Below are 23,863 nucleotides of genomic sequence, written 5' to 3' on the forward strand. Positions count from 1 at the left end.
TGATTTAGATTACTGCTAAAATAGAGGAAACAACAACCCCACACATGAAGTCAGTGAAGCAGAAGAAAACATAAATTTTCCTTTAAAAATATTTGGAATTGAAAGTCTTTGGAAATGGATGATATAAATACAAAATCGGCGAATGCTCAAAAGTATTTGTAATTTTCCCTTATTTAACTTCAAGTAATTATTTATCTCTAAATGAAACCACAACTATTCGTAAAGATGATGTTTTCTGACTCTTGATTTGGGAGTTTCTGCCAGAAAGCAACTGAGGCATACACCAAGTTCACAAACCCATGCGCACACCAGGTGAAAGCAGTCAGGAGCAGACTTTGTTTGTGTCACCAATTTCAGCTGCTTTTCTTTCTAAGGAAAAATCTGCATCACTTTCATTTAAGAAGTTGTTGTGTTTTTTTTAACTCAAATCAAAAGGATGACAAAGAATTAATAGCCTTATTAGCTTTTAAAAACCTTAGAAATTGACAGAAAGATATACAGTGCCTAAGAAAAATGTTCAAAGGACATAAATACTTTGTAAATGGCCGATAATCATGTGAAAGGATGCTTCAGGACATTAAGAATCTAAGGAGTGGAAATTGCAAGCATGAGACACCATTTTTCACTTGTCAAATTGGAAAAATATTGAAAATAATATGGAGTGCTGGGGAATATATATAAAAATAAGTACAATGATATACACTGCTAGTATAAATTGATTCAGCCTTTCTGAAGGAGTGCATGTGCGTGTGTGTGCTTTAAAGCCTTAAAAGAATGAGCACTCTTTGATTTAGCAACTAGATATCTAGAAGTTCATCTAAGAAAGCATCATAGATGTGCTTAAAATATAGCCATAAGGATACTCATTAGAGAGCTACACATATTGTCAAAAACTTGGAGATGGCCTAGATGTCCAACAACAGAGAATTGTTTAAATTCTTTATAAAACATTTATATTACAGAACACTGTGCAGAAGCAGAAGAATATTTAATGTTCATAACACATTGTGAAAAAGATTTCAACACGACTTACTGCACTATTTCAGGTCGGTATTCACAGACCAAAACCAAGAGAAAATAAATCATGCTACCAGCGGTTCTCTCTGGGAACTGGGAATATTGGTGATTTTTATTTGATTCTCATTGTTTACCTATCTTCTTAATAATGTTGTTACTACATTTTTCTAAACAACTGTGTCAAGATATAATTCACGTATCACACAATTATGTTATTACTCCTAAGAAAAAGGCAATAAAGTTATTCTTAGTGATTGAGGCAACGCTTCGGGAGACAGACATTTCATTCATATTTGATCTCAATTATTCTAACATGGGGTTCATATCCAACATCTGTGCAGCATTTTGCATTTTATGATGCACGTTTATCTTTGCACAAGGGTCTTCTAGCCAGGTGGACCTTATCACAGATGAACAACTAATGACCTATACCTATCATAGCACAAGTAACTAAATCTTTTTGGGGGTCTTTGCTCCCTCTTAACAGAAATTACACTGTGAATAAGAGAGCAGAAAGAGCCTTATTCCTTTTTTTTTTTTTAAGATAATTTATTTATTTGACAGAGAGAGAGAGAGCACAAACAGAGCAGCATAAGGAGAGGGAGAAACAGGCTCCCTGCGAGCCTGATGCGGGCTCAATCCCAGGACCCTCGGATTATGACCTAAACCCAAGGCAGACACTTAACCCACAGACCCACCCAGGTGCCTGGAAAGAGCCTTATTCTAAAGACTTAGATATGTGTCATGTCCCCCGACACACTGCGGGTCTTCACCAAATTCCCAGTATGACTCATACAAAAGAGAGAAAGAACAGGACATCTGTCTTTCTCCATTGCTGTTCTCAAGACATCAAGGATTAACACCCACACGGGAAGTACAAAACCATGGCCGCCATGGACATACCTGAAAACGTATCCTATAGTGTTCATTTCATTTTTGTTATTAACACACAAAACTACCTTTTTAGATGTGAATAAAACCTGCATTCAGAGACACCTCAAATACTGGCCAGTGTCTCACTGAAAGCACCTTAGTGATGCTGGGCACCTTGAAAAGATCAGTGTGGGTAGTCTGCACACTTGGGGTGTTGGGGGCCAAGTACTGTCTGCAGGGGGAGCCCACTGATTGCGCTCAGAGGGTGGGAAGAGTTCAAAGTGTGGAAAAACGAGGGTCAGTACAACGGTTCAATGAAGGTGAAATCATGCTGACCCAGAAATGCAAATCAGTGTGCCTGAGCCCTCTGTAGGACCTTTGGCACCTGAACACTCTCTTCTTGCTTCAGATGACCTCGTGTCCCGAGAGAGGCTCCGGCGATTTTGAGAAAAGAGATGAAATGCAGAGGAAAGTGGCAGGCAGCGGGAGAATCTAATTTTATTTGAGAAGCATCTCTAAAATTTATAGTGGACTTCTCATAGGGAGAAAAAAAAAAGGCAGTTTTGAAGTTTATTTCCCTTTCTTTATATTGCCTTTACTACCTTTACTAGTCCAAATTCAAAGCCCAAAATCAGAGGTGGTTTTAAAACTGTATCTCAAGGAATCATAAAAGTAAGAGCGCACGCGCTTCGAGATTTATAATGCTTATCTGCATTTTGTCCTACATAGTTGCAAAGTGGGCAGGAAGCTCCTGGCTGCTGAGAAAAAAAGCTTCCTGAAATATAAATTCCAGGTAAATAATGTCATGGTTCTCCTCACTAATGGAATTATGAGGGATAAAGGGAGGGAAGACAGAGGGAAGAAAGAGGCAGGGGAAGAGAAGGGAAAGGATAAATTAGAGAAGAAATGGGTGCAGATTTTAAAGAAAAAGAACAGACACCAAAATCAGAGAGTGTCTCGCAGTCGGGTTGGGGAGGGGGGCACGGAACAAAGTAAGCCAAGGACAGACAGCAAAAAGATTGCAAATGTGTATGGAGAGCCAAATGGCTCAGGCTTGAACACAGGCTCCACACCTAATTTCTGGGTGACTGTAGGCAAGTTACTTAACCTCCTGAAAGGCTTGTGGAGAGAGATTAATTGCCGGAATCTACACAAAGTGATGCTAGGGCAGGGTGGTGTTCAAGGACCACAAGCTATGGGGACAGCCCTTCCTGGACCCAGAGGGAGGCATGAGCCAGACTCCCCACCTGTACCTTCCTCTGTCTCCACACCTGTGGTCCTTTGATGAGAATGGCCATTTGGGGGCGTTAATGGGGTGTTAATTTCTGAGTTCAGATCTGTTCTGCTACTTGGCAGCTGTTGTTTGTGTGCTAATTTATACAACGAATACCTCCCGATTATTCACTACCTTCAGGTTCTGGGCTAGGGTCTAATCCTGTCCTCATGCAGCCTACAGGCTCATAGGAGAGCCAGAGAGTAATAAAAAAATTAAGCAAGTATGAATAAATTTAAAACTATGAAAAAGGCACACACACATAAAGTACATGGAAATCCCTCGAGGAAGACGCTATGGAGCTGAGCTCTGCCAGCAGAGCAGGCAACAGCCTAGACTCTGAAAGGGAAGGGAAAAGCCACGTAGGCTAAGGAAACAGCTGGAATAGTGGAAGCCCAGAAGATGAGAAGAGACTGGAGAGGTCATCTGAAGCCAAACCAAACAGGGCATGGTAGACCTGGTTAAGGACTTTGGTCTGTGCCCTAAGAGAGAATAGGAAAATCAGTGGAGGATTTTTAATTAAGAAAATTACGTGGGCATACATGAGTTCTGAGAAGACCACTCAAGCTTTGGTGCGGGGGATAGATTTGAGGAGGGCAAGGAAGACGACTGAGATGGCTACTGAGCCATCCACGGAGGGCAGATGGTGACTGGAGCCGGAATGGAAGCCGTGCAGGGTGTCTATGGATGGATGGGTGGACGTTACCTCAGCAAGACTCAGAAGCTGGACAGAGAGGGAAGGTTTCTCGCTGGAGGAAGTGGATGCTGAAGCTTTCATCCACTGGGACAGAGAGTCCTGGGAGAAGGCCAAGGTTGGGGGAGGCTTGTCCCTGGGTTTAGTTTGAGGTACATTTTACTTATTTGACCTAGAGGAAGTCAATCGCTTGTGAGGATTAAATGAATTCATGTGCCTCTGAATGCCTGACACAGAGTAGATGCCCAGTAGCCGGTAACTGTGTTACTGGGATTTTAGGCGAGAGATACTGAAACAAGTTTGCCTTAGTCTTCCACAGACAGTAATATCCTTCACTTTTAGTCCAGATATCACCTTTTTTTAAAAAAAAAAAAAAGATTTTACTTATTCATTTGACAGAGAGAGCGCGTATAAGCAGGGAGAGCAGAAGAAGGAGAAGCAGGCTCCCCACTGAGCAGGGAGCCCAATGTGTGGCTCAAATCCAGGACCCTGGGATCATGACCTGAGCCGAAGGTAGACGCTTAATCAACTTAGCCACCCAGGTGCTCCCGATATCACCTTTCTTGAGTATCTAATCCACAAATGCAAGATCCTAAAGTAGAATGTCCCATTTGAGCACAAAGTAAATCAGGACTCTTGGATCACACTGGGGAGGAATTCACATTTCATTTATGAGGACACTCCTCGATCTGCCCTTTAAAAAAATTGCTGTGAGAAGTCAAGTTATGAGAACTGCATATGTGATATTTTCTCTTTTTCATACCTTGCACAGGGAAATAACCTACATCTGATTGTCTAATTTATGAGCTTTTCGGATAAACATATGTTTAACAAATATTTCTTAAGTACCTCCTTTATGTAATGAACTATGGAATACAAAGACAAATAAGACACATTCCTTGTTCTTAATGAGTTTGTGGGCTGGTCAGAGTCACACATATGTATTAAAATACCATGAAGGTGTGTAGGATGACAGATCACGGGAGCAAAACTCTCAGATCGGGAAATAGAAGATCCTAAGTTTCAAACCAGAAAGTGGACAACACGCACTGCCTTCAAATGCTGTGCCAGCCCCATGGTTTGGGTGGTGAAGGGTCCTCTTCAGATCTGGGGGTCTGGAAAACCACTGGAATGGACACCCTCCCAACACAAAGAGAACAGAAGATGAAGATACTATCAGGTCTGGATATAATAAACATCAGCAGACAAAAATCATTATTAAATTGAATTTTGGGAAGGTGAAAAGGGAAGACCTGACATGCTAAGTCTAAAGAAAAAGAGTATTTGCTAAAGAAATTGTCTACTAACATCAAATTAGAGAACTATTCGTACGGCCAGAGAAGTGATGGGTATTATGTCACATAATTGACAGCCATGGATTTGACTCATAAAAATTACTTGAAAAAAATCCACAGAATTCTGCCCAGTACTAGGTCTGATAACCACCTTCCGGTGTCAGCTAAGAAACAGCAAACTCAAGGAGCCAGCTTACCCCACACGTTCTTGTGCTTTGTAAAATTTCTTCTGAAGTTTAAATCAAAACCTGTTCTTCAGTAATGAGCTTTATTTTCATCCAAACAGCAATTTAAACATGCCATTTATTTTCTGTCTGCCATGAGATTGGGAAACTAGGCATTATTGAACATAAAGCAAAGCTAAATTCTAGGAATTTCCAAAACCGAAGACTATCGCTAGAATATTTTTACATCAGGGAAACTCGAGACTAAGTTCTAGACAGTCTACTTTCTAGATGGTCTTGTCCTCTGATAACTGAAATGATTAAGACCTGAACACTCACGGAATTGCTTGAAATAAGAGTCTAGGCTTTAGCTAATAGATTCTGTCAGTTAGTCTCCTGATTTAATCCAAAACAATACCTCCCCATCTAGCAGGCTGGTTGCCATGAAGCAGAAAAAAGTAATTCTATAATGGAAAAATCCGTGTTCAACACGTTCTCTAAGACTAGACCCAAATGCCGCCTCCATTACTGCCTCCCTGGTCATCACGCATCGCTCTTGTGGAGTCTTTGTCACACCGAATGGAAATTGTCTCCAGTGCTCATCTGCTCGTCTACACTGTGCTCTCCTCAAGGGCAAGGACCAGGGCATATGCATTTTTGTGACATAATACCTGACATGTAGCAGGCATTGCTGAACATGGACAAAAACACAGAAATACAATCAGAGAGATAAGGGGGCCAGAGAAATAACAAAACTGCATACCTCCCACAGTCATACACAAGAGGAAAGGCAATGAAAGACACTGGAGGTATGGTACCATGTCAGGTAGGCCGCTGAGGGAGCTGGATGTCAACCAAGGACCTGAGCAGGAGAGCCTATCTGTTTTCTTTAAAGGTGACTTTGCCCTTGGAAATTTCTCCTTGGGTCTAGCTCACTGGTCAAAGGAATGGAGCAACTCCAGAGGCTGAGTGTGTTGTCTGAGGCAAGTCCCAGGCTCCCATCTAAGTAATACACCTGAGGCTGGGGTTTGAAGTCCTTGCTGTTGCTTTTTGTTTGTTGAGTTTTAATGGAGAGTGGAGGGGAAGGGATCTTAAAGGTGAAGGTGCTTGGGAAATGAACATTTCGGACTCTACATGCACCATGGGCTTGAGGAAGAAACTCAGCTGCACAACCCCTCAAGATACACCACGAATTTGTATTACCCCCATTATGTAAGCCTTCATCAAAGCAGGAAAGGGGAGGGGTTAAATTCTATAACCCGATAGGAGTTCAGATGAAAATTTTATAACTTTTAACTTTGATGCTTTCCAAAGGAAATTTTCATCTTTGTTTTACACTCCTTGTGGGGGAGGGGGATTGTTTTTAAAAACATAATTTTTAAAGCCATCTTTTAGATTAGATATTTAAAAATGCCAGAACTATTATATAATGTTTTAATTTCTAGCTTTAGTCTTCATGTTAGTAAACTTAAATTTGTAATTCTATGAGAAGACACTCTTGAAAAACTTTTCTTCACTTATTAAATCAGGAATCACCAAATTTTCAAACTCAAAGGGACCTCCTCAGTTGACTGGTCTAATATCCCCACCTGGACTCTCTCCCTGCTGTGCAGAACCAGGAGGAGTCACATTGTCAAGAACAACCTTTGTACTGACATAAATCCAATAAACAGGATTTGATTACATGTTATTGAAAGGTAGTATTTCCCAAAACATATTTCATATAAAACTAGACTTTTGAGATAATATTTTAATAAGATTCTGTGGTCAAACAAGTTTTATAAAGACAATGCTCAAGAAAGTTCAAATAGTATGGACACTGGGGAGGGTATGTGCTATGGTGAGTGCTGTGAAGTGTGTAAACCTGGTGATTCACAGACCTGTACCCCTGGGGCTAATAATACATTTTATGTTTATAAAAAAATATAAAAAATTATTTAAAAAATTAAAATAAACAAATAAATTTAAAAAAAGAATGTTCAAATGGGTTTTTGTTTGTTTTGATTTTAGATGATCAGACTCCTCAGAACATTTAAGACACCAATAAAAACATCAAGGCTATCAAAGAAGGAGGTAAAAGATACAGTGTCCAGGACCCCAAAACTCCTCTCCCACACCAAGAAATAGCTATGGCTGGTGTTCAGTGGAACACAGCTCCGGAAAAGTGGCTATGAAGTTTTCGGCCACAGCAAACATCTATAATTTGTAGTAGCTATTGGCTTTTAGTCACAAAGGTAGCATGTAAAGTTGGCCTTGAGCTTTCTAGTAGCCAATTCAAAAGGCATTAATCCTATGATCAATGATCACATAAAAAGCTCATGACGTTCATCAGATGAAAACAGTTGTCTCAGAAGTGCTGGCCATTCTCAATGCTTAGAACAGAAAGATATGGCCACTCGAGTGTTTACGTAAACAGGATCAGGATGACATCCTCAACTTCATCTCCTTTAGGACACAAAATGCCATTTTGTAGGCAATCTTATAGCAGCCTTTTTTGGAGACTAATGGCGTATTGCTGTGGTGTAGCTCAGTAGAAGCAGCTTTACAAGGAGTCATACCATGTTTCACATGTTCATAGTTCTTAATTGTCTAGCTCAACCCAAGACTCTAATCCCATTCTCCCATTAATCAGCTATGTCCGCTCTCCAAGGGTGAATCATTTGCCTACTCTGGACTTGAACTAGATGGTCCCTGAAGTCCAGCTTCAAAGTGCTAGAGGTCTATGGGATTTATTACTTTGTTTTTCAGAAAAACATCAAGATTTCAGTGTCCTTGAAAGTGTGAATCCATCCTTGCAGGTATCTGTACCTTTAATCGCTTGCACTCATGGCGGATATGTTTAACACGTCATGAAAACCTCAAGCCATGGCCATGAGGTCAGAAATTTGGAAAAGCCAGAACAAAAAGGGAGAGACTAAGAACAGGAGTGGAAGAGTGCCAAGCATAATTTTAGCTACTTGAGCATTTAGCTTTAAATCAACCTTGGTTTCTTTAGGAGTACTTTGATAATGATGGCAATCCTAGTCATAATCCTCTGCTCTCAATGAGTCTGTAGTTTTCATAGGTAGTAGCAGCAGCAGCAGCAAACACGTATTTGGTGCTTCCAACATACAAGACCCTATTGCAAGTGTGAGACACAATTCCTCTTTGAATGCTCGCAATAACTCAAAGAGGTAGATGCCGTTCCTATCTAATTTCACAAATGAAGAAACTGTGATTCTGAGGGGTTGGATAACTCGCCTCAAGTCCTGTGAGTAGGAGCAACAGATCCAGAATTCAAGTGGGCTCCGGATCTGAGGTCTAACCAACATACATGACTGCTTCTGGGCCCCTGAGGTCAGACACCGCAGATCGTCGGAGAGGTGCCCTCCATCTAGCTACAGACCGGGTATCATATTAGAGTACCTTCCTCTCAAAATAAGACTTGGCTGAAAAGAAAAATATGGGGCTTTCTAAGAAAAGCAGCTCCATAAGAGCAGAGAATAATAAAGATTTTAATGCTCTGTGATTATTACCCACATAACAATGACCCAGAAAACAAGCCTCCAGTTTTCTTGGAAAATGGAAGGTGGTTTCCCCTGTGACGATACAGCAGTCATGGAGTCCTCCGGTAAAACTTGAACAAAGAGACCACCCTAAAAGTCAACAGAGTTTCAGGGGGTGAGAAGGCAGACTCTCCTGGGGAACACAGGAGGCCCAGGTCCCACTCTCAGATGTGCATCTTCTGCAAAGACCCTGAGACCCCAGGGCTATCTTCCTCCCGCTTCACAGGAAATACAAGTCTTTGTTCCAATAGCTCTTCTTCCTCCCAGCCCTTCCCTCCACCCTTCCCAGCACACACTTGCCTATTTGGAGATGCAGGAGAGGAATGCATTGGAAGTAGTCTAGCACCACTCTTTACATATAATCACATGTAATCAACATCTAGGAACCACGTATCATACTTCTAATTACCTTCCTTTGGAGGATCTCAAAGCGCTTTTCAGACAGGAATTAATCACCTCTTCTTAGGTATTTCCTCCTAAGACCTGAAAAGAGATATACATCAATTATATGTCTTGCCCTCTAAACTACTACCAACATTTCTTTTGAAAACACACACACACACACACACACACACACGCAAACACGCAAGCATATGCAGGGAAAGAGGAGGAGAGATGGGGAGAGAGATTTTTTAATGGTGACAAAGTGGTGGAATTCTTCATATCCTGTCCTGTGCTCACAGCAGGGGTGGGACCCATGTCATCTGTACACCATAAGTGTTGTGATGATGTAAAGTTTTCCTGTACATCATGAATGAAATGGAATCCATTTTCATCTGTGAAATTGCCTGCCTCCTTTTAGTCATTCATCTTCTCTAAGCCACCCATACCCTGACTTAGCAAAACCACCCTTGTCTCATCTCCTAGGCCATTGTTGTAGTCTTAAAGTGCAGCCCTTCCTTCATAAAGAACTGTGTATTTCCAAATTGGGTGAAACAGTTCTTAAAAGTTGGCTACTTTCAAAATCAATGAAATTTACTTGCTCCTCAAGAGTAAACTGCCAACTCATACTAACTATCTTAAGGAATATGGACGATTAAGATGTTAAGTGGTTGTTGTTGTTGTTGTTGCTTTAATTTTTCCCTGGCCCTTACCAGGGGATTCTTTTTAAAAATTAATTTATATTTATTAACATATAAGATATTATTTGTTTCAGGACTACAGGTCCGTGATTTATCAGTCTTGCACAATTCATAGCCCTGACCACAGCATATACCCTCCCCAGTGTCCATCCCCCAGCCACCCCATCCCTCCCACCTTCTCCACTCCAACGACCCTCAGTTTGTTTCCTGAGATTAAGAATCTCTTATGGTTTGTCTCCCTCTCTGGTTTCATTTTTTCTCCTAAGAGGCTAAGTTTTAAGCTAACTTTTAGTTAGCTCCTGTCTGTCAAAATAAGACCTGGGAGAAAGCCAGAAACTTCTGGTGTCTCAGTATTCACTGTGGCTTCCTACTAGGAGTCCTACCTCCACACCTGACATGGCCCCGGTGGCTGGGCCTGGCCTCAGGGACAACACCCAGCCATTTCCAACTGGTCCCTGAAAGGATTGTATCAACAGTGACCAAAGGGGACAGCTTCAGGCTGAAGAAGCGTGGACACTGTGAACAGGAACTTCCAGCCCTATCTCCGCAAAAAGAGGCAACAGTCTTTGCCTGCCAGTCTCAGAAAGAGCCTACTGGCCGGAAGTACACAGGCTGTTGAGTAGAGGTTTATCAGGCCTCTCTGGGACCTGAAGATGGGCCTCTTCAGACAAACAAACATTTGGTTAGTGTGTGGGATAATCCAAATTATGATTAGAAACAGATTACACAGCTCAAGACTTATGTTTGGCCAGGAACAAAACCACACACCCAAATCCCTCGTCACTCTCCAGGAAGAGGCCTCTCTTCAGCTGGGATTGGGAACAACAGCCTTTTCTTGAACTTTTCATCATCTCACATATTTCTAGATCCCTGTGCTTCTCCTTGAGGCACCAGCCCGGAAGCAGCTTCCAGAGTGTTGAGCTTACTCCGTTGCCAAGGTGGCCGGGGTATGTGAGCAAAGCCTGGTCACCAGCAACTGGCGGATCCAGAAAGGTCAATTTCTAATGTTCTCATCATCAGGATTTGGAATAAAACATGAAATGAATTTGTCCTTGATACAGAATCAAAACTTTTTAAGAATATTTAATTTACCACCCTTAAAAGAAATTTGGCCAGCAATGTTTACCCACTCCCTGCTATGAATCCCCCCATCTCTCTCTCTCTCCTACATCTCTCTCTCTCTCTCTCTCTCTCTCTCTCTCTCACACACACACACACACACACACTCATCTTGGCAGCAGCTGTAGCCAGACAGTATCTTCATCCTGGATGCCTTCTTGATTCCCAACACACAGCTGCTAAGTTGGCCCTCACTCACCCTCTCCAGCTGTTGTTTGCAGAATTAGAAGTGGACAACTGAGGGAAAAGAGGCAACGCTGTGCTAAGTGGAGGAGGGTAAGACTAATGTACTCCTTTCTTCGAATCTCAAAGATCCAAGTGCTGTGTTGGAGGGATCAGGACTAGCCAGCCAGGCACCAGAAAACATCCCTCCACCTGCCCTTGCCCATGCAACTGGAAACCCACGCCTTTCTTTAGGTGATTGAGGAAGGGAAACAATTTGCCATTCCAACTACTACCCCTGTGATGATAGCTCCCAAATCTTCATCTTCAGCCCTGACTACATTCTTGAGCTCCAGATCTGAATTCCAGTGTCATATCCAGACACACATCCTGCCAGCCCCTCCAATTCAACATGATCTATTGTGAAGACCCCCATTCCCAACCTAGCAGATACCTCCTCCTCAGTTCCCCTTCTCGGTGGCATCCTTCCCCACCCTTGGCCCCAGTATACATGGGCTCGAAACCTTGGGACTTGAAACTTTCAAAGCCCTCTTCTCTACTGCCACATCTTTCTATCTCTCAGATCTGCCCTCTTATTTCCATTTTTGTGGAAGTAATTCTCTCTCACCAAAATTAATTATATTATTCTGCCTTGGTTTTTTCCTTCACTCAGAGATTTTTTCCCAAATAATTCAGACTTTGTCCCTTACTTCTAAAACATCAGTGGCTCTCCTTGACCAAGGATGTTTCCGAACAAGCTTTTCAAAGACCACCATAGCTCATTCACCACCCCACCTTTTCTTTCTCATCTGTCCTTGGATCCCTCTGTCTTCCAGCCATTAAAAATTACCCGTCTCCCTGGAGCACGGCAAATACACCTGGCTGTTGCTCATGCTACTTCCTCAGAACGGAGTCTTCTTCACCTCTTTCTCAGTGATTAACAGTGAGTCCTGAATCACATGCGGCCTCCTCACCCAGAAAACCTCTTTCTTCTTTATTCACGTGATACATTTTTTAGAGTAGTTCACATTTCATATATACATCTTATGCTGTAGCTAGTCTACTCCCCTCATTCCATGTATGAGAATACTGAGGCACAGTATCTGCATCTACTACTTAGTTGCTCTGGAAATCTTTGTGAATTAAAACCAAGTCCTAGAAAGAACAGGCCAGTACAAGTGAAACCAAGATAAGATTAATTTGGGGGCAGAGTTGAAGGAGGGAAATGTACTGAAAGAGGAATATATAAGAAGGGTGTTGGGACACCTGGGTGGCTCAGTTAGTTAAGCATCTGCTCTCGGCTCAGGTCATGATCCCAGGGTCCTGGGATGAGTACTACAACAGGCTCTCTGCTCAGCAGGCAGCCTGCTTCTCCCTCTCCCTATGCGCCTCCTCCAGCTTGTACTCTCTCTCACTCTCAGTCTCTCAAATAATTAAATAAAATCTTTTAAAAAAAGAAGAAGAAGGGTGTTGGGGGTGGGGAAAGGCAAAGGCAGACCACCCCTTTACTTTGGCAGTGAGGGAAAGGGAGGAGGTCCACCCCACCCCACATCTCCAGTTCCCGCAGGGATCCACAGCCTTCGCCTATGGAAAGAACCTGATTAAGCAACGTCCCAGTGACTGCACTGTAACAGAGAACAAACTGAACACTGCCTTGGGGTTAAGAATTAAGGAACCAACCCCCACAGTGAGCTCACTGGGCCAACCACACACCAAGGAGCCTTTTCCCAGAGACTTCCTTCAATGTAGTAACTCAACACTAAATGTTTTCTTGGTTCTGAACACGTATTTAAACTGTGGTTCTTCTACTTCAAATGTTCCTTAAAAAAAAAAAAAAAAAAAAAAAGCCTCAGGGGACTGTTGATGAGAGTAATTACATGGAAAGCAGACATCTCAAGCCAAAAGTTTCTTCGAAAACTTAGAAAACTCTCAGCCCTGTTGAAGTGACTAAAAAAGCTGAAAAAGTGAGGCAATGAATCATTATTATTTAAATTCATTCAAATCTTAGTTGTTGAATACCTACCCTATTCTAGGAAGCCGCTGCATCTACCCGTCCCACGTCACACCAGGTAGATGGAGTTATCCTCATTTTAGATGCAAGAAAGCTGAGATTCAGAAGCATGCATGCAAGTTTACTTTGTCTCTTAACTAACTTAAATCTTTTTGAAGAAAGCCCACGTACAGCCAATCCTACTCTATCATCCTCAGTGTCAAAGAATAGTGTGTTTCCAATAAATACTTGGTAAGCCTCAGAATCAAGATCCCCCCCACCTTTTGTGGAAGCCATACCTTCGGTTATCTCTGTCCTCCCTATTAACTAGATGTCGTCCCCTCTTGCCTCTGACCTGCTACCTGGCCACCAGGAGAACAAGCCCCGCCCCGGGCTTGCCCCTCCGGGACCAGGAAGCTACTTGAGTAGTGCTCTCAGCAGCCTCTAAATGTGCCACGCCTCCCATGGCACTCCCAGCCAATCAGGAAAGGGGGCTGAGTTTCAGGAGCCTGCTGTTCCTGTGAGAGGGGGCACTCCTCTGCCTTTCAACTTTGGCTGGCCTCTGGGAACCTGCCCAGGCTGCATCGGAATGTATATGATGGTCCTCCCCACCTTCCTGTCTTCTCTTCTTCACTCTAGGATCAGACTTGCATCATAGTTTGATGACCCTCCCAGCTTTCCATGCTGCCCCCACTCCCCCCCCCCCCCCGAATAAAATCCTGGCACGTTTAATCCTGCGTTGATGTCTAATTTTTGGAGGACTGGAGACTAACACATTTCAGTTTTTGCTCTAATAAATTGTTTATAATCTTTGTTCCCTTCATAGTATTTAGTGAGCACCTATTGTGTGCTGGGAGTATGACGGTCAACAACAAAAGCGTTATTAAAGCCCTTAAGGAGCTGGTGAATAAAGCAAATAATTACAAAAATTTACTGCTGAGGGAGCTACGATAAGATGTAACAGGGGAATCCCGACGTAATCTATAGGACTGTAACAGACTCCCCTAAAGAAGAGCGGTTTCTCACGAGACCTGAAGGATGAGGAGGAGTTAATGAGGCTAAGGTGTGGAGTAGTTCAGGCTGATGGAACAGAAGGTGCAAAGGCTCTGAGGTGGTAGGAAGCTCAACAAACAAAAGGACACAAAGGCAGGGGATGCGAAGCAATGAGACTAAAGAGGAAGACAGGGCCCATCTTGGAAATTTAATATTATTTACCTTTCTAGAGTGTGGTTCTTTGAGAGCAAATACCCTGTAATAACCCTCTTTGCTAGGTCTAGTATAATGCCCGGCACAAAGTGAATGCTCACTAAATATTTGTTGAATCAAAGTAGTAGCAATCAATAAGAAAATAACTTAATTTTTCTGTTATTATCCCTAATATCAAAGATGTAGCAAATTAACCCAAAGTATCAACCAGGTAGAGGCTTCTGGGCCCCACTGGTTGATCAAACTAATGATAACAATGAGGATGGTCACTCTCAGGCATTGATTTAATCCTTGGAGATGTATAAGCAGAGAGACACAATGGCAGTGGGCACTATGGTGGGTTAGAATGCCCTGGACCAGACTGCCTGGTTCAAATACTGGTGTTACCACCTCCTACATGGGTGGCCTTGAGCAAGTTACCTAACAACACCATATCCCAGGGTCCTCGTGTATAAGGCAGAGCTGATCACACTCTCTCCTTCGGAGTGTTGGCAGGAAGACTGCAGGAAATCACTACGTAAAGCACCCTTAGCAAGCTGCCTGGGGCATAGCATGTGTTCAATAAATGGCACCAATTGTTAGTATTCAAACATGGTTCTCTCTGCCAAGATAAGAGAACATCGGCAGGGAGATTTCCCAAACCAGTGTGAATTGTCATAAACCATAAGTCATCGGAACTGCGTGGGATCACTTACGATGTAAGAGCCCAGCTCTGGGGACCAGCTGGGTGGGTTGCAAAGCCTGGGGCTTGGCCAAGAGACCATGCCCAGACATGCACTTCATACAGTTGAATTCCAAAACCCGCACTAGTACTTAAAGAGAGACCTGCAGATCAGACCAGGCAGTGAACCACGCACATGTTGATATACGCAGTACCGTCCCTGGGCAGGCAGCAGCTGGAAAAAGGACAAGCTGCCTCTAGGTTTTCTGTCCTCAAGGACAGAGGCTGTGCCTCTTGGCTTTATTTCCAAACAGCAAAATGAAGCACCATAAGCAGACCCAGCTCAGTTCCTGCCTTCTGGATTTGTTTTTCCATGTTAGGCATTGCAGTTAGAGCCCAAGCTTAGAAGAAAATGCCTATGGAATTAAAAAGGATGAAAGGGGAAAAACACCTGGCTCCCTCCCCAGGCACTGTGTCCCAGCTGGCTCTGGCTGCCTTGGAATGGGGCAGGGTGGCTGGGATGTAATTGCCCAGGCACAGATACGAGGTATGTGGGCCTACGTGCGCTGCTGCACATACCACCGGGTCGGGAGGGACTCTGTTTAGTCAGTGTCCATCTGATTACAACCCAAACCCTTAAGATGCCAGCTGCCAGCCAAGCTGCACATGTCCACACAGTGGCACCCAGAGGTCCAGAAGGCAGAACAAAGGACCTATTATTGACTCAGTCCCATGTTAGCACGTCATCCTCACCAAAACAAGTCTTGGGCCAGCTTGGCAGAGAGGCGGTCTCCAGGAACTCCATAATCTAGAATAGAGATTGTCAAATTCTATTGGGCTCTCAGATGGCAATTTCAATGCCCACCCTGAACCTGAGTCATTGCATTAGGATTTGGCACTTGGGTTCCTATCTCCTAGTCTTTTCTCCCCCTCCCACTGTCACCAGGCCCCATAAGTGTTGGCTCTCTTGGTGCCCTCTTCTTTAGGGCACAGCATCCCTCAAGGCCTGAAACCTTTCTTCTCCCCATTTCACTAGGACATAATAATATTAATTATGGCCAACCCATGTTTATTACTTACACTGACCACTTAGTGCTCTAAGTGTTTTATATAAATCTCAACTCCTTTACTTATGGCAGCAACCCTATGAGATGTCCACAGTTATTTTCCCATTTAACAGATGTGTAAACTCAGGCACCAAGAGGTTAAATAATTTACCCAAACTCACGTAGCTCATCAAGTGGTAGAGCCAGGAAGCAAGTGCTGATACTTTCAATCCTGAGTCTGGGCTCTTCTTCATCATCTCTACTTCCTCTCTATGTATGATCAATTTCCTACTGATGAAAAAATTTTAAAGGCACTTTAAAGGCCCTTTTTCCAGGATGAACTGCACTCCAGGGTGAGCTAGGATTTTAGAACTTTCTATTTTGCGTGTAGTAGAATGGGGAAATATTTCTAAATTAGGAGAGGCTAGGAAGGAAGCTACTGCTCAAGAACTTGATTAATATGAACCATAATATGAATATTGAGAACTCTGGTATTTTTAGCCAAGTGAGTACTTGGGCAAAGTGTCTCTCTTGGTATAAGCTCTGCCTTGGAGTTCCCAGCTTAAGAGAGACATACTTAGCCCAGTGAGGGACCTGGGTACACAGTGAGGAAAAGCTTCTGTTGACCCCTGCTTTGTTCATAGTATTGCCTCCCCACAAGGAGAAATCACAACCTTGCAAATCTAAGCTCTGCATCCAAATTGGTGAGCCATTTCCAGGAATTCATCCCAGAAGGAATGCCATGCAGCCACAGAAATGAAGGAAGGGAGGGAACATTACTAAGCATGTACTCAGCTAGGATTTAATGCCCACAGAAAGCATAGGATATAGTTGCTATCTTCCCCATCTTGTGGCCCAGAGAGCTTATATATTCGTCCAACGTTAAGTCTAGAACTCACACACCATTCCAAAGGAGGGAAGAACTCAGTGCCAGTCCAAGTCCCACTTTTCCAGGAGCCTTTCCTGCATCCTCAGACCCATCCATCCCTCTTTCTTGAAACACCTGTATTGTTGTAATCTTTGCCACAGTCCAATGCTTACTAACATTGTTTCATACTGGACAAGTCTTGCTAAATTTGGGGGGCCAGTGGCTGTGAGTTGAATTTTTTTCAGGTTGTCCCTGTTTCAGGGAAGGAAACCAGGAGAGGTAAAAACCTAGGACCACAGGCTGGTCTCCCTGACCAAGGGAGTCAGTCACTCCATCCCCAACAGGTGCCAGCTTGGCTTTACGAGTTACTACTGCATTATCTGGTAACAGCCTTCCTGTTACTCCTGTCCTCCTTTGTCATTCCCTTTAAAACTCCTTGCAGATGGTTCCAGACAATGCAAAATATCCCCAAAGTAAATAATTATGATTGTATTGTCACTAACTTGGGTTTGGCACAAGAGGAAAGATCGCCAAGTTTTCAACCCTGCTTCTGCTTTCCAGCAGCCTCCTCCTGGTGTGGAGGCAACCAACACGACACCCAAGGACGACTCACAGCTTTCCCTGCACCCCAACACTTGGGGCTAGAAAGAAGGCATTGCCACACAGCAGGCACACTCAGACATACCTGCGTCATCACCAAGTCAAAGCCAACATATATTTCAGGAGAATTTACAAGGCAGAAAGCACCCTCTAATTTAACAAAAAAGCAAGCGGGCTGGGTGTTTCCTTTCTCCTCCAAAGCTAGGACAGAAGCTTCTTATATTAAAGAGCCAGAACCCACCCAACCTGATTGTCTCCTCTCAGTCAAGGAGTATATCATCATCAGCCACAGGGATGAGGGTAGACTGAGTCAGGGAACAGGCAACAAGAAGAAGCTGTTGTCTCTGCCCCACCACCTCTCCAGGATATGGGAGCGCGAGGGGGTGGTCAGCTGACTGCTTCAAGGACAAGCAGGGCAGTGGTCGTTCCACATCCCCTGGGAACCTGAATATCACCTCACACCATGATTTACTACAGAAACAGAGCTGGGACCAGCAGAGACAGACCTAAAATATGATGGCGAAGTCTTCAAGTACAGGTCTTAAATGTAGGAAATTCTCTTAAGTCAGACTCCCAATTTCAGCTCATTCCACACTAGTGAGGCTTGAGCTATGGTTCTGCTCAAATCCTTATTTCTCAGCTACTTCCTCCACCTGCCCCTAAGGTGCACCGTGAAGGACACTGGCCTAAGGCAAGAGTTCCAGGTGATAACCACAGTTTTTCCTGCTCCTCCTCTGATGGCAGTCCACTCGAACTTTGTCTCAAGTGTGGTTATTCTTGGTGCAATGCTTCCCCAGGGACGTGTGCACAGTCTGGTCAAGGAGAAGGAACTAGAGACAAAGGGTGACTCCTTGTCCTCTTCCTCCCTGGCACTGTCCACTTCTCTCCATAGCTCATCTTCCATGTCTTTGGAAGGCAGGTACCCAGAACTGTCCTTCAGAGGCCATGGAATTAGTTCAGTGTGTCTCGAAAGATCGGTAGTGAAGAGCAAGTTCTTTTTTTTTTTTTTTTTGTAATTTCCAATCTATTATGAACTCCAAATTTTTAACATAAAAATAAATTACTAGAAAAGAGTTTGAAGTAAAAGACATGTGAAATATAAGAACAATTTTTTTGTTCTTCGATCCAACAGTTATAAAATTAGGTTGGCATGTTGCTATAAAGGTTTCTAAACACTTAGTCTCAACTTCTTATTCCCAGACCAGCACAGGTGTGAGTAGCCCTGCTCTAATGGAAGGCCTTTGCTACTTACTTAACCACCTAAACCCTTGAACCTCTGGTCTTCGCAAGATGGGAGAACAGGCAGCATCTCAGCAGGCCAACCCATGCCTCCCATCTGTATATTCCAGGGACTTATTCCCAATCCTTCCTTAGGTTCCAGCACTACCTCTACCATTAGAATAGTGCTGACTTCCTCAGGAGGAGCTCTGTCTGCACTTCTCACTACAATCTGGAGGTATCTAACCCCAAAGCACCTTGGAGAGCAATGAGGAAACGGTATGAGAAGGAACAGGCAAATGGGCAGGTCACTGTCTCAGGCCATCCTGTGTAGGACCGATGGGAATTTTGAAAAGCACCCCCAGAACGTGTGAAAGGTCTGAGAATTGTTATCATTGGGGCTGGTAAGTCATGGCCCACTGAGGCTCACAGTCATGCAAGTGCCAGCCACACGAGATCAGCTGCTGTTTATTCAAAAATCTGTTGCTGGAGCTGGCGGGGAGCAGTCCCTAAATGACTACAGACAGAAGAGGGCAAGCTTCTCTGTAGCATTCAGGAGGGCCTGGGAATTAAGTGGGAGGAAATAGTGACCCAGTTTAAATACTTTCTTTACTTCCAGAAGAACTCTCAGTGCCTACCATAAAAAAGGACTGATTGCACATTAGGAACAAAATTGGGTGTGATCACCTTTCAGCAGGAGGAAGCTGGAAAGTGAGGTAGGAAATACAGGGTGGGGAATAGGACTCCATTTCCTTGCAAAAATTTTAAAAACAGCTTTATTGGTGTGTAACTGACACACCAATAATTTGCATATTTACAATGCATAACTCGACCAGCTTTGACATACATACACACTTGTGAAACCATTACCACAATCATAATAATAATGAGCATACCCATCACAATCCAAAGTTTTCTGGTACCCTTTTCTAACCCCTGCCTCCTACTTCTTCCCTTCCCACCTACGAGGCAACCACTTTCTGTCACTGTAGTTTGCATTTTCTAGAATTTTGTGTAAGTGGAATCACAGGGTATATATTGTTTGCTCTGATTTCTTTCACTCAGCAAAATTATTTTGAGATTTATTCAGGTTGTTGTACTATCACATTGTTCATTCTTTCTTACTGCTGAGTAATCTTCCACTGAGAAGCAATTTTACATCACAAACTAGGTTAGCCCATGACTAAGATTTTGAGGTGTTAAGGGAAATTTACAAAGATGTGGGGTTTCCCCTAGAGTTGAGTTTGCTGTACCTATCTTGGGAAATAAACCTTTTTTGCTTCAAAATTAAGGAGGATAACAAAGAAAAATTAGGCATTTGTGATTCTTAAATGATAAAAAGGATTTTGTAATACCCAGGGTCTATGGGCTGTGAGGAGTTAAGAAGAAAGAACCGGAGAAACCAGGAATCATCCCTGCTACCCAAGATACTTCTCAGCCTTCCTGATTTCCAATTTCTGATTCAGTTTATTTCTTCCCTTGTGGTAGGAAATAGTCTGGTGAGGATATTCCCATGAGTTGTGGTTTTGCTTTTGGAGTCAACAAAAAGGAAGACTATTCTACAGTCACAATTAGCATTAGCCATTCATTCACTCACTGAACATTTCTTAGGTGTCTTCTTCTGCTGGACATCAGACTGGGGATAGAGAAACAGGCCAAAGACTTATAAAAAGACTTGGTTTCTGCTTTCACAGAGTTGTAGGGTGTGCAGGATTCACAGCTGGTTATTTTATGACAAATTCCTTCACAATAAACAAGAGATCAGAGATGACAAATAGGTCAACATGGTGATTGGGGCCGAGCTGTTACCACCATGCAGACATGACTGAATGTGGACATGGCAGCAAAGGAAGAGTTCTGGTTCATAGATTATCAGGAAGCACAGTGTCCCATTGACAGTGACAGAGAATGCAACCCCCCCTGCCTCATATGGGGTAGTGAGGAAGATGGGAAGATTTAGTGGGTATATGGAACATGTCTCCTGGCCCCACCCCCAAATGTGTCTTAGACAAGCACATTATTGTTTGTCCTGCCAAAATGTAGAGAAACTATTTTTCTAAATAGGTGACAGTGTTCTAACAGAAGCTTTCACAAAAAAGCAGACCGGTATTTGCTCCTAATCCTTCTGTCATAGAGTTATCCTAAAAGAACACAAATGGAATACAGCAGGATACAAAGCTGAATAAGTAAGGTGATGATTACAGTTAAACAACCAACCTATTCCTTGGAAGGGAAGGGTGTAGTGGGGAAATGTCCAAGGAAAACATCCAAAAAGTTGAAAAACCACTTGTTTGTGTCTTCTTCAAATTTTCTTTGGTGAGTATTTTGCTGTTACATTTTTGAAGAACTACTTTGAAACACACTCTTCATGGAAAGTCATGGATTCTCAGCCAAAGGAAACCAAAGTCAACATTCTGAATTTGCCTGTAGTCTGGAGAGAAGCCTGGCCATGGAGGGACTCTGTGGAAAGCAGTGACAGAGGAGCGGTGAGACCTTATGGGAGGGTTTTTGCCAGGCTGAGTCTTCACCCTCAGGTGCAGAGAGCCAAGAAGGGGTGCAGCCGAAGTGGGACAGCAGCGCATCTGGAGAGCAGTGCAGAGGTGGGCGTGAGCATACAGACAGCCTGGAAGGCCAGGACCAACAAGGCCAGGACCTGACTGGGTGACCATGAGAAAGTAACTTGATGGGCCTTCCAGATCCTTGCTTATAAAAGGAAAAAGCAAGTCTGGATAACCTCTAAGCTCCTTTTAAACTCTAAACATGTAGGAATCCAAGTCGTATGGTTCACTTCAACATTTATCCATAGTAGACCTTGGCTGTACCTGAAGAAGCCCTGTGGGCCAACCACCACCAACGTCCTCTTTGATTTAGCACACATCAATTAAAAACCATTGAACACCTGTTACTAAATGTATAGTGACGTGTATTTTCCAGAAAAGGAGTTCTGCAAAAGCAGTCCCTGATTAGAGCAAGGGCTAAGAGAGCAAATCCACTTCTTTGATAATGTGACAATCCGTGTGGTTAGGGACACAGGAAAAGGGATTTTCCAGGAGTCATGGAATGGAAATTGACCCATAGCTCAAAGGGGAGAGGCCAAGGCACTAAGAACAAGACTGCTGCCTTCACAGGCACTGCTGTTGGAAGAGGTGGCCCCAGCTTACTCCCAGAACTATCTCCACTTACCACTCTTGACTCAAGTTAGAGGTAAGTTGTTGTCTGTTGGTGAGGAATGTGAAAACTCACGCACAGATGGGTGGAGCAGGAAGCCAGGGAAGGTCAGAGAGAAAACAAAGGGGTTTCCTGTGATGAGTCACTGCCTTCTGGGAAACAATTTCAGAAGCCACTACATCCCCAGCACCTGTCCAAGGCTTGTATTTTGTGCTGAAAAAAAAATGTGGCAAACGAAGCATCGAACCACATCTGAGAGCCCACAGGCCACGTACATGGCTGAAATCTGGGAGAGAGCCAGGCCAGGCACATGTGACAATTTGCACATTGCCTGCCAGAGTCTCCAAGCAGGGAGATTGTGGGTGGGCTAAAGATGTTTAATTCAAGTCACCTTTTTCTTAAAATGGAGCAAACTTTATACTGTTCTTTCCTCTGATAATCACAGATTGGATTTTCAGATAAAGGTTTTCTTCTTTTTTTTTTCCTATTGCCTTGTGATTAAGGGCAATGAGGGAGCAGTGGGTGTGGTACATAAACAATGAATCTTGGAACACTGAAAAAATAAAATTAAATGTAAAAAAATCAAAGGGGACACCTGGGTGGCACAGTTGGTTAAGCTACTGCCTTCAGCTCAGAGGCAGTGTCCTATGGCTTGAGTCCCACACTGGGCCTTGCTCAGTGGGGAACATGCTTCTCTCTCTGCCTCTGCCTGCCACTCTGCCTGTTTGTGCATGTGCACGCGCTCTCTCTCTCTCTCTCTCTCTCTCTGACAAATAATTAAATAAATAAGATCCTTAAAAAAATAAAAATTTAAAAAATCAAAGTTTCTAACTGTAACAAGCCTGCTGAATCTAGAAAGGAAACAAATTTGACTAGTTCTGGAATGGAAATTGTTAGACTCCACATGGGATGAATTCCTTTTCTTGGTTTATGCTGAACTGAAAACAAAAACCAACATTTATTTCCTCACGCATTAAAAGGATGAGGTTTATATGTAGCAGGGTAAAAAAGACATAGGCAGGGGCACCTGGGTGGCTCAGTGGGTTGAAGCCTCTGCCTTCAGCTCAGGTCGTGATCTCAGGGTCCTGGGATCGAGCCCCACATCGGGCTCTCTGCTCAGCGGGGAGCCTGCTTCCTCCTCTCTCTCTCTCTGCCTGCTTCTCTGCTTACTTGTGATCTCCATCTGTCAAATAAATAAATAAAATCTTAAAAAAAAAAAAAAAAGACATAGGCAGTCTCAGGTCGCTCCTGGATAGCATATATAATAAAACTAAGAGAGTAAACTAAGACACAAGAAGACATAGAAGCCAGAATTAGGGGATCCAACTCAGGAGAGAGGTGGAGAAAAGTTCCAGGGTGATGGTGAGAAGAACACGTAGCAGTCCTGGAGAGCCACCAGTCCTGATAGGGGATGGGAGACAGGAGCCTCTTAGGAGAGCTCTATCGGGGAATAAATAAATAAATAAATAAATAATGTTTGCACATATATCGAGATGTGATTTGCAGTTATGTGAAAGAGCTCGGTATAGAAAACCAAGCAACTAAGCAAATTAAAGCAAAAATAAGTTAAGTATTAACTCCGGGCGCAAAGAGTTCAATAAAATAGAAAGCACACTCCTAGTACTCTATATGGCTCAACCTTAGTGATATTTACATACTTGTAGAAATGTGATTACTGAATATTCATTTAATCCACATTACCAAACAGTGTTATGACCATATTTGGAGAAAGGGAGGAAGAGAAGAGTGAGGGACAGGGGGGACACAAATGTAAGAAACCAAACCATCATCTTACACAGAGGAAGTCAATGCATAATATCTAAACCTGAAACCTAAAAAATAGCATTATAAGCTTGTTATTTAGAAAGCTCTAAGATTTAGA

General features: G+C 43.2%; 1 long non-coding RNA gene across 1 annotated transcript in view; it reads right to left on the reverse strand.

Moving 5' to 3' along the window:
- The window catches only part of LOC308346454, a 44,504-nt gene that overhangs the window by 15,501 nt on the left and 5,140 nt on the right, over positions 1 to 23,863 (reverse strand). Inside the window, exon 2 of the long non-coding RNA XR_013967183.1 lies at positions 9,271 to 9,344. This is a non-coding gene — a long non-coding RNA (uncharacterized lncRNA). The remainder of the gene's footprint in view (positions 1 to 9,270; positions 9,345 to 23,863) is intronic.

The sequence above is a fragment of the Martes martes genome (genome assembly GCF_963455335.1).
Source record: "Martes martes genome assembly, chromosome: 7".
Classification (NCBI taxonomy): Eukaryota; Metazoa; Chordata; class Mammalia; order Carnivora; family Mustelidae; genus Martes; species Martes martes.